This window comes from Gobio gobio, assembly GCF_949357685.1.
Source record: "Gobio gobio genome assembly, chromosome: 17".
NCBI classification, from domain to species: domain Eukaryota; kingdom Metazoa; phylum Chordata; class Actinopteri; order Cypriniformes; family Gobionidae; genus Gobio; species Gobio gobio.
This window is the reverse complement of record NC_137110.1, coordinates 51,754,847-51,764,846: the sequence shown is the minus strand read 5'-3', so window position 1 is coordinate 51,764,846 and position 10,000 is coordinate 51,754,847. Positions and strand designations below refer to the sequence as shown.

Sequence of the window (10,000 nt, the reverse complement as noted above, 5' to 3'; positions counted from 1 at the left end):
TTCTTGATGTGACACTAGGCTCTTTTGCAATAAACACGTTATACTCTGTCCAAAACAAGCCAAATAAATCTTGTCTAAACAGTTTTGCGTGTATGACATGCAGCAGGATTCATATTTAAACGGTCTTTATGCGTTTAATATTCACAGATGCTAACAGAATAAACTTAACAGAATAAAGCCAATCAGCCCTGAATCCGCTGCTTTCAGAAATGAACAGCTTTTCATGAGGAGAATAAATCCAGGATTATTGCTCAACGCATCTCAAAGCGATGTATCTGAAGTAGCGTTACAGCGCTTCACTAGATGTGTTTGTATGAGTTGACGTGTGGATCGTCTGTATTTGAATCTGAAAGAGCGCGCGATCCGTGGGCGTGGTCGCATTAGCGGATAATGAAGTGGCTCGCGAAAGACTGACATCTCTCTCTTTTCAAACAGATTACATAAACACTGAATATTTGTTTTCGATTTGGTTTACAGTGTTTAAAACCTGACATTTCAGCGTTTCTTTAGACATATGTCTCATGTTTGTGAGACAAGTATTCACTAAGCTTGAGTTCATTTTCTGAGACTGAGATCTGAATGAACGTCTGAGAGAGAGAGGCTGCAGATCGCGCATCATGTTTGTTTTCTGTATTTTGCAAAAAGCAAAACATTTTGTTTTTATTGTGACTGTACACAAAAAAATTGAAACTTAACAGATTATAATGATGTATAACACTTGCCTGAATGATAAAAACAACAGAGTTATTTGAGTCTCTTTGGCACTGATAAGAAAAAAAGCGAGCCGACTCGAGAAGGTTAAAAGGAAAAGCTGAACGTCAGTTTGCAAATAAAATAAAACGTTAAACAAATAGTTGTAAACATTTGGGATATTGTGAGTACTGAACAACATATATAACACTGGCCTAGTGGTGTTTGGATGGTTATACTGAAAACATCTTACATAGTGCAGCTTTAAAGGGTAACTAAACCCTAAACCAACTTTTTTTAGTTAATGATCTGTAATACTGGGGCTTTATTAATGCTGTTCATTGATTCAAGTAAATGTTTTGACATTTGAGTATAAAGTGTTTTAATTCTATAAAATAAGGTGTAAAACCGCCAAAGTGCTGCCCTCTTAAGGTGAACGGTGGCTACTGCAGTTGAATTTTCCTATTGGACGTTGTGGGTCATCGTGGCGTAGGATGGCACCTCCAACGGCTCACTAGCCACGCCCATAGCACGAGCTTACCACGCCCTCAGAAATGTTTCACCAATCACAGTATGAGAACGGCTTTACTCCAGTATGAACTGTCATATTACATGAAGTAGAAACATTATGAATGAAACTGACTTGACACTAGCTTTAACATTGTATTGAAGAAAATAGGGTTAAATAATGCAGTTGTCAGTACACGTCAGGCTTTTCTTGCGATATTATTGCCGCCCGTCATGTGTACAGATCATTTTCATACATGAGACGCGCTTTCAAACACTGACACGCAAGTGGTTGCTGCGGACGCGGTGACGAATAACAATACTGTAACGCTGGCGTATATAGTCTAACTTATTTGAGGAAATCTGTTTATAATAGGCTTTTAGGTCTGAACTTATTGGTCCTGCGCTGCTGCGCTGATTCAGTTAATTTAAATGAAAATACATCGTATGTATATCAGATATCTGATCTATTTTAGTGGCATTCAGTGTACGGTTTTGACTGTTCATAGATCAGGTGCACGCCCTCCGCTAAGCCCCGCCCTCGGTTCATCCCTCTGTCTCCGCTGGGCTCTGCCCACTTTTCCAGCATTTTTCAAAATTAGCCAGTGGGTGGAGTTAAGCTCTGAGCAGGGGTTTAGTTACCCTTTAAGAAGATTCTGGGAGCCATTTTGTGAAATGATAAAAAATGCTAGCAGTGGCTGGTACCTTTTTTCAAAAACACTGGCAGGGAAAGAGTTAATATCATTATAAATAGCCTTTTAAAGTTCGGAAAAAGTCTTAAATCCCCAAAAGTGAGATGTTTGTGAATTGATTGTGTTGTTTTGTAATAAAGCATTACACACATTACAGGAGAACACTAGGAATGTGTTTCTGAAGCGACACCAAACAATCTCGTGAATATGAGTGATGTCAAAAACAACAGATACAGGACGAGCTCAATCAAAATTAATGCAATAGACGATCCGTCCTGACAAAAAATACTTTTCTTATTTAGTATTTTTGTCTTGTTTCCAGTCCAGGTGAGTTTTTGGTTAAAACAAGCTAAATTATCTGCTGAGGGAAACGCAGATATGATGTCATCGACAGGCCACGCCCTCACACGTCCCGGTTCCTCGGGTAAAAGAGCATCTCACCATTTACAAATAGCTGGAAACTATTCTCGACTGAACACAATATATATAACACTGGCCTAGTGGTGTTTGGATGTTTTACTGCGAAAATCTTACATAGTGCAGCTTTAAAACAGCTCAAACATTCATTTTAGTCTGAGTCTGGGAAACTGGGGGGAAAAAATAGTAGAGAGTTTGCTCAGTGAGAAAAATCACAGTGTGTGTGTGTGTGTGTGTGTGCCAGATGGGCGGTCGTGCCACTCCTGCTCAGGTCACCTGACCTGCGGGAAACAGTTCTGACAGCTGGCAGCACAACCAATACACACACACACACACATCAAGCGCTCATACATGCCAGACAAACACCACAAAACCCTCCCGCTGCTTTCAAATGAGGGTCGGCATTATTCAGTGTATATAAAACGTGACGAGTCGCATCTGCGGCTCAGTTACTGATGAAACCGTCCGACTGAGCCTGAAGCAACACAGTTACACATAATGGACTCCTGATTCCACAGGCCTCACATCCGCTGATTGCAAAGCCATAGGACGCGCGCGCCGCTACTGTCCAATCTGATCAGAACAGCAGGTCCGAGATGAAGAGACCCGCGTGCCGCTAAATGAATGTTTACCGTGACCTGGGCAAATAAACCAGGAGTTTCTCTCTCGGGAAGACGACGGGGAATGAAAGACGAGAGCTTTCTGAGTTGACCTCGCGCCGCACAAGAGCAGCAAATTAAGAGTGAGCGATGAGGACGAGAGGGCGCGCGACTGAAGGAGCCGACTCAAAAATGACAACATACTCATATTAAACGGGACATATTTACCCCTTTTCACAAGATGTGCTATAATGCTGCCTTCACGTGCTATCGGAAATGTCCTAATTCCCACTTTAGAAGTCGTGATTACGAGCTTGTTGCATTCAAGTGCTTTGTTGTCGGAGTGAACAGGAATCATGGTGGACTGAAAAAAGAGGAAAACACATGTTGTCCAATTTACTTAATCGTATTATTTGTGATCTACGCAACAAATTTGTGTTTCTCTTCTAAACATGATTTCATTGCTTTCAATTAATGTAATTCTCTAAAATGTGCAATCTACTAGATTCAATTATTTGGGGTGAGTGTGAACCAATTAAGTACTCGAAAATGATTTTTGCTGAAACTGTAGTTCCCAGAATGCTTTGCTTGGGACTTGACGACTAGAGTAAAATTGTTTAAATTAAGTGTTATTTTATGTGTTTTTGTAGCCTGGCGTGGCCATACTCAATTCTAGTCAGAATATGAGTCTGGTACCGCTCCATTGAGCTTTGATTATGGGGCGTGTTTCAACTGAGCCAGGAAAGACCTCAATTGGATAGACCCACAACCAATCAGAGCAACGGAGCGACGCATAACGTTAGTTGTCAAATGTCAACAGAACTCAACTGCACTGTTGCCAAGTCCGTGTTTTTCTCCATGTCCGCGGGTTGAAGCGACCCCAATTATGTGATTATATAAACCCAGGAATGCGAATTTTAGCAGGCAACCTTGCCAAAATAACATATTTTGCCAACCAAACGCCATTTTTTTCCGGAGAACACCCCGGAAATTTATTGTTTTGGGCTATAGTTTTGAGTAGCAATCGTGCGCGACATTGCAAAAACACTTGGAAACCCTGTCTGCACGCACGCTGGATTAAGTAACGTTACAAGAAAAAGATGAGTGTAAACGATCTTTGGCAGTAATAAAATAATTTAAGGATACACAGAGTACTTACCAACACAATCATCGTTTCTGAGAGAAATAGTGAAGGTGAACGCATATACGAACAAGTTCTCCGTTTAGGATAAGAGCAAATTCAACCCAAGAGCCTTCGATGACGTGGATGATTACGCTACTGTTGATCATCTGTCCATCATCGTCTAAAGCCCGCCCTGATGATTTCATTGGTCCGAACAGTTTCTGTTCAGGCATAATTACTCCTCTATGGAGCGAGTCCAGACCCAATTGCCCGAGCAAAAAAAATTGTGGGCGGGGCTAAATTCGGCTGGCATCCAGGCTAGTGTTTTTGGGCAAAATGAGAAAAAGGGGGAGACTTTATATTGTTTATTAGTGTTTAATGTTTAATTATGTTGGAATTATTCGAACCATTTAAATGACACTGGTTACCATAGTGGAGAAGAGCGGAGCGATTGCTTAGACTGTGGACTGACTCAGCTCATGACATTAAAGAGCATTTCACACTTAGCACATATATGATGTGTTATTGCTGGCAAATGTAATGAAAGCTATTGAGTACAGCGTTTTAGATCAGTCAAGTGACATCAAAAATATACATTTGTTTTGATTAAAGAGACAAGGTCTCAAGCCCCCTTGTGCACCACTGTTGTTAGGGAGCCATATTAAAATCATTGTGAGACTACTCAATTCGGTTACTTAAAAATTACGTAATTGCATTATGTTGAAATTATGTGAACAAATTATGGTTGTTTAACTTAATTGAATCATGTGGAACCGATGTACATGATTAAATCATGTAAATCCAACACACCATTTTTTTCAGTGTGGACACCCGGTTATTCTTGTCTATTTATTGGGATAATCTTATTAAAACCAACATCATATGCACTGACAACCATATAAACATTCCAGATTTCTGCAGGCTATTTTCGCTGTGTACCAAACATACAGTACGCTTCAAATGATTACTCGTAATGTAAATATGCACTGCATTAATGTCAAGACAAGATGATCCAGCTGTTTTGGGGAGACACCTGTCACAGCAGTAGTTCTCCTGTTTAAAGGTTATGACACGCCCATCTCGGGAATTGGGGTATCAAAATGATTTCCGAACTTCCCAGTGGTAAACACGACATCAGAGGGCATTCATGTGCAATTTTGACCTTGGAAACTCGTATTTACGATGATTCTGATAGCTCGTGAAGGCAGCATAAATCTCTGGTGTCCCTAGAATACGGTGGCCATTTCATAACACCAAAAAGGAGGACACTTTGCGGCATTTAGTGAGAATAATTGCATGACTCTGTGTCCTCACAACTACAATACAATTTTGCCCATCACATCTTTGGTATTAGGGCTGGGCGATAGAACGATAACGATATGTACCGCGATAGACACGTAATCGATATCAATAAAAATTGCGTTCGATAAAATGTTCGATCTTTTTTTTTTCTTCGTCGGAAGAAACCAGAGGTTGCGGAGCAAGTTTGTTTGCAGGATCAAAGGCACTCACTCTCTGGTAACCAAGCAACGTAAGGAGTGACAGGTTAACAGCCAATCATGTAACTGTATCTTGTTTGGTTGCGCCATATCGTGTCTCCTGTTGGAGATACCAATGAGATTTATTTATTTGACACTGCTTTCAGCCAATCATCTGATTGACCAGAGATCTCACGGCATTAGACGCTGAGCTGGCTTCTTTAGGCAAATGAGTGTCCAGCTTGAGGCTGCACTCTAAGAAATGCTGGGTTAAAAACAACCCAAGTTGGGTCGAATGGACTAAACCAGCAATTGGGTTGTTTTAACCCAGTGAATGGGTCGTTTTAACCCAGCGGTTGGGTTGTTTTTAACCCAGTAAATGGGTTGTTTTAACCCAGCAGTTGGGTTGTTTTAGCCCAGTGAATGGGTAGTTTTTAACTCAGCGGTTGGGTTGTTTTAGCCCAGTGAATGGGTAGTTTTTAACTCAGCGGTTGGGTTGTTTTAGCCCAGTGAATGGGTAGTTTTTAACCCAGCGGTTGGGTTGTTTTTAACCCAGTAAATGGGTTGTTTTAACCCAGCGGTTGGGTTGTTTTTAACCCAGTAAATGGGTTGTTTTAACCCAGCGGTTGGGTTGTTTTTAACCCAGCGGTTGGGTTGTTTTAACCCAGTGAATGGGTCGTTTTAACCCAGTGGTTGGGTTGTTTTAACCTAGCGGTTGGGTTGTTTTAACCCAGCGGTTGGGTTGTTTTAACCCAGTGAATGGGTCGTTTTAACCCAGTGGTTGGGTTGTTTTAACCCAGTGAATGTGTTGTTTTAACCCAGCGGTTGGGTTGTTTTAACCCAGCGGTTGGGTTGTTTTAACCCAGTGAATGAGTTGTTTTAACCCAGCGGTTGGGTTGTTTTAACCCAGTGAATGGGTTGTTTTAACCCAGCGGTTGGGTTGTTTTAACCCAGTAAATGGGTTGTTTTAACCCAGTAAATGGGTTGTTTTAACCCAGTGAATGGGTTGTTTTAACCCAGTGGTTGGGTTGTTTTAACCCAGTGGTTGGGTTGTTTTAACCCAGTGAATGGGTTGTTTTAACCCAGTGGTTGGGTTGTTTTAACCCAGTGAATGGGTCGTTTTAACCCAGCGGTTGGGTTGTTTTAGCCCAGTGAATGGGTCGTTTTAACCAGGTGGTTGGGTTGTTTTAGCCCAGTGAATGGGTCGTTTTAACCCAGCGGTTGGGTTGTTTTAGCCCAGTGAATGGGTTGTTTTAACCCAGCGGTTGGGTTGTTTTAGCCCAGTGAATGGGTTGTTTTAACCAGGTGGTTGGGTTGTTTTAGCCCAGTGAAAGGGTTGTTTTAACCCAGTGGTTGGGTTGTTTTTAACCCAGTAAATGGGTTGTTTTAACCAGGTGGTTGGGTTGTTTTAGCCCAGTGAAAGGGTCGTTTTAACCCAGTGGTTGGGTTGTTTTAACCCAGTGAATGTGTTGTTTTAACCCAGCGGTTCGTTTAAATGTTTCCTTAAAACAACCCAATTGATGGGTTAGTCCATTTTAAACCCAATTTGGGTTGTTTTTAACCCAGCATTTTTTGTGTTACTGACCACACACTCAGACACACACACAAACACACACACACACACACACACACACACACACACACACACACACACACACACACACACACACACACACACACACACACACACACACACACACACACACACACACACACACACACACACACACACACACACACACACACACACACACACACACACACACACACACACACACACACACACACACACACACACACACACACACACACACTGCCCCTGCCCCTAAACCTAACCCTCACAGGAGACTGTGCAGTTCACTTTCTGTGAAAAAACCTCATTCTGTGATTTATAAGCATTTTGAAAAGTGAGGACATGGGGAACGTCCTCATATTTCTCCCTCTTTTTGTAATACCCATGTCATTATACACATTTGTGTCCTGATATTTCACAAAAACATGCGCACACACACACACACACATACACACACACACACACACACACACACACACACACACACACACACACACACACACACACACACACACACACACACACACACACACACACACACACACACACACACACACATCTGTGTTCAAACACCTATAAAAGTGAATTTTGCATAATATGTTTCCTTCATCAGTCACAGTTTATTTTGCTGTTCTTATATTAAAAACTTCCTCTATTCATCATCAGTAAAATGAATAAACAGAGAAAGACATGAAATGTCAAGCTCTTTTAAGCAGAAGATGACATCAGATGCTCAAGCGTAGCACAAACAGCTGCACCGCCGCTCGAAGGTCGCGGGTTCGATTCCCAGGGAAGGCGTGAGCTGATCAAAATGCACTGAATGTGAGTCGCTCTGGATAAAAGAGTCTCGCAAATGTATAAATATTAGATTGTTTGCCGCGAGAACAACAAGGATCTCCGTATTAAACATAAAACATCCAACAACTCACACAAACAGAAGATAGTTTAAAGGGATAGTTCATGCAAAACTGAAAATTAGCCCATGATTTACTCTCCCTCAACTCATCCGAGGTGTGTGTGACATTCTTCTTTCAGACGAATAAAATCTGAGTTATATTACACAAGTCCAGGCTAATCCAAGCTCTAGAATTGGATTCATAGTTGCTCTGTTTTTGAAGTCCATAAAAAGTGCCTCTATCCATCATATAACTGCTCCAGCGGCTCTGGGGTGTTAATAAAGGCCTTCTGAAGCGAATCCACGCGTTTGTGGAAGAAAAATGTCCATATGGGACCCACGAATAGACTTTTGTCCACTGTAGTGGTCATTATATTTGAGTGGATTTCTCTGATATCACACATGTCTCAGTCTGGATGTCGAGCACATTCAGGGCTTTGCACAAATGTTTGGAGGTTTCACCAGGACAACAACTTCTTCTTCTGACATTACAGTTTTTCTCAATTGTTTACACACAAATTCTGGTCCTTGAGACACAATGACCACAACATGTGACTCACACTGCAAAAAATGCTTTTCTTACTCAGTATTTTTGTCTTGTTTTCAGTCCAAATATCTAAGAAATTTTACATTAAGAAGCATTTACTAGACAAGCTAAAGGTTTTGTCTTATTTTGGGGGAAAATAACTCAAAATTAAGTGAGTTTTTGCTTAAAATAAGCTAAATAATCTGCCAATGGGGTAAGCAAAATAATGTTGTTTTCTGTTTGAATTAAGATTATTTAGCTTACCCCATTGGCAGATTATTTATCTTATTTTAAGCAAAAACTCACTTAATATTGAGTTATTTTCCCCCAAAATAAGACAAAAACTTTAGCTTGTCAAGTAAATGCTTCTTAATGTAAGATTTGTTAGATATTTGGACTGAAAACAAGACAAAAATACTAAGTAAGAAAAGCATTTTTTGCAGTGCATGCACCGCTGAACCAATTCTGCTGAACTACAAGCACAATTCCTGCTTTACACTCAAATTGCAGTTCTAAAACACACTTTTTTCAAAACACTACACACAATTCTCTGCTTTTGGCACAATTGTCATGCAGAAAATCTCTTGTTTTCACAAAGAACACACTGCCATTCAAACACACACACTGACTCTTCACATGTGCAAACACCCGTCACACACTTTACAATCCGCAAACAGAGCTTTAGCATCAAAGGGCAACAGGTGAGCTCTTCTTTTGGAGCAGCATCGGGTTTTTTTGTTTTACTGTAACTGTACAGTAAATTCTTCTGTTGTTGCAGACCATTGTATGTGCAACTTTGTGTTAGTTGGGATGTACACTGTGTACATTGTTTTTGTGGGAAAAATAAAATATATTTGTTACAGTGTATTTGTGTGTTCTGAGTATAAAAACAATATCCTCAAATATTTTACAACACACTTATGTATGTACTGTCTGTAAGTGTAACACTGAACCAAAAAAGACCAAAGTCATTCTGATGAAAGGAGAAGAAGTGTTGAGCACATCAGTGTTACACTGCTGCTTATACATGTCTATTCATATGATGGTTTGTGTGTGTCATTTGAAAACAAAATCCCATTTTGAGAAGAAATAATATTGTTATGAATGTAAAGTTTCATTTTGCAGGAGAATTGAGGGCTTTTGCCCATTGTGTGTGTGTGTGTGTGTGTGTGTGTGTGTGTGTGTGTGTGTGTGTGTGTGTGTGTGTGTGTGTGTGTGTGTGTGTGTGTGTGTGTGTGTGTGTGTGTGTGTGTGTGTGTGTGTGTGTGTGTGTGTGTGTGTGTGTGTGTTTTGGGATTTGTGTGTGGAGTTCTGAGAAAATGAGGCATGCTTTCAGAAAACATGTGTAAACAATTGAGAAAAACTGCACTCTTATGGAAATATGATAATATTTTTTTAATTATAATTTAAATCGCATTCATTTTCAAATTGCTTGTTATAAATCAACATCTCAGGAAAATGTTAAGGGTGTTTCTAATCAAAATATGACTTTCTGTTACA

At 40.4% G+C, this 10,000-nt stretch overlaps 1 protein-coding gene across 1 annotated transcript in view; it reads right to left on the bottom strand.

Annotated features, from left to right (window-relative positions):
- Positions 1 to 10,000, bottom strand: part of nxph4 (neurexophilin 4) — a gene marked incomplete at both ends in the record, with an annotated part of 98,239 nt that overhangs the window by 50,673 nt on the left and 37,566 nt on the right. The gene's annotated exons all lie outside the window — the stretch shown is intronic.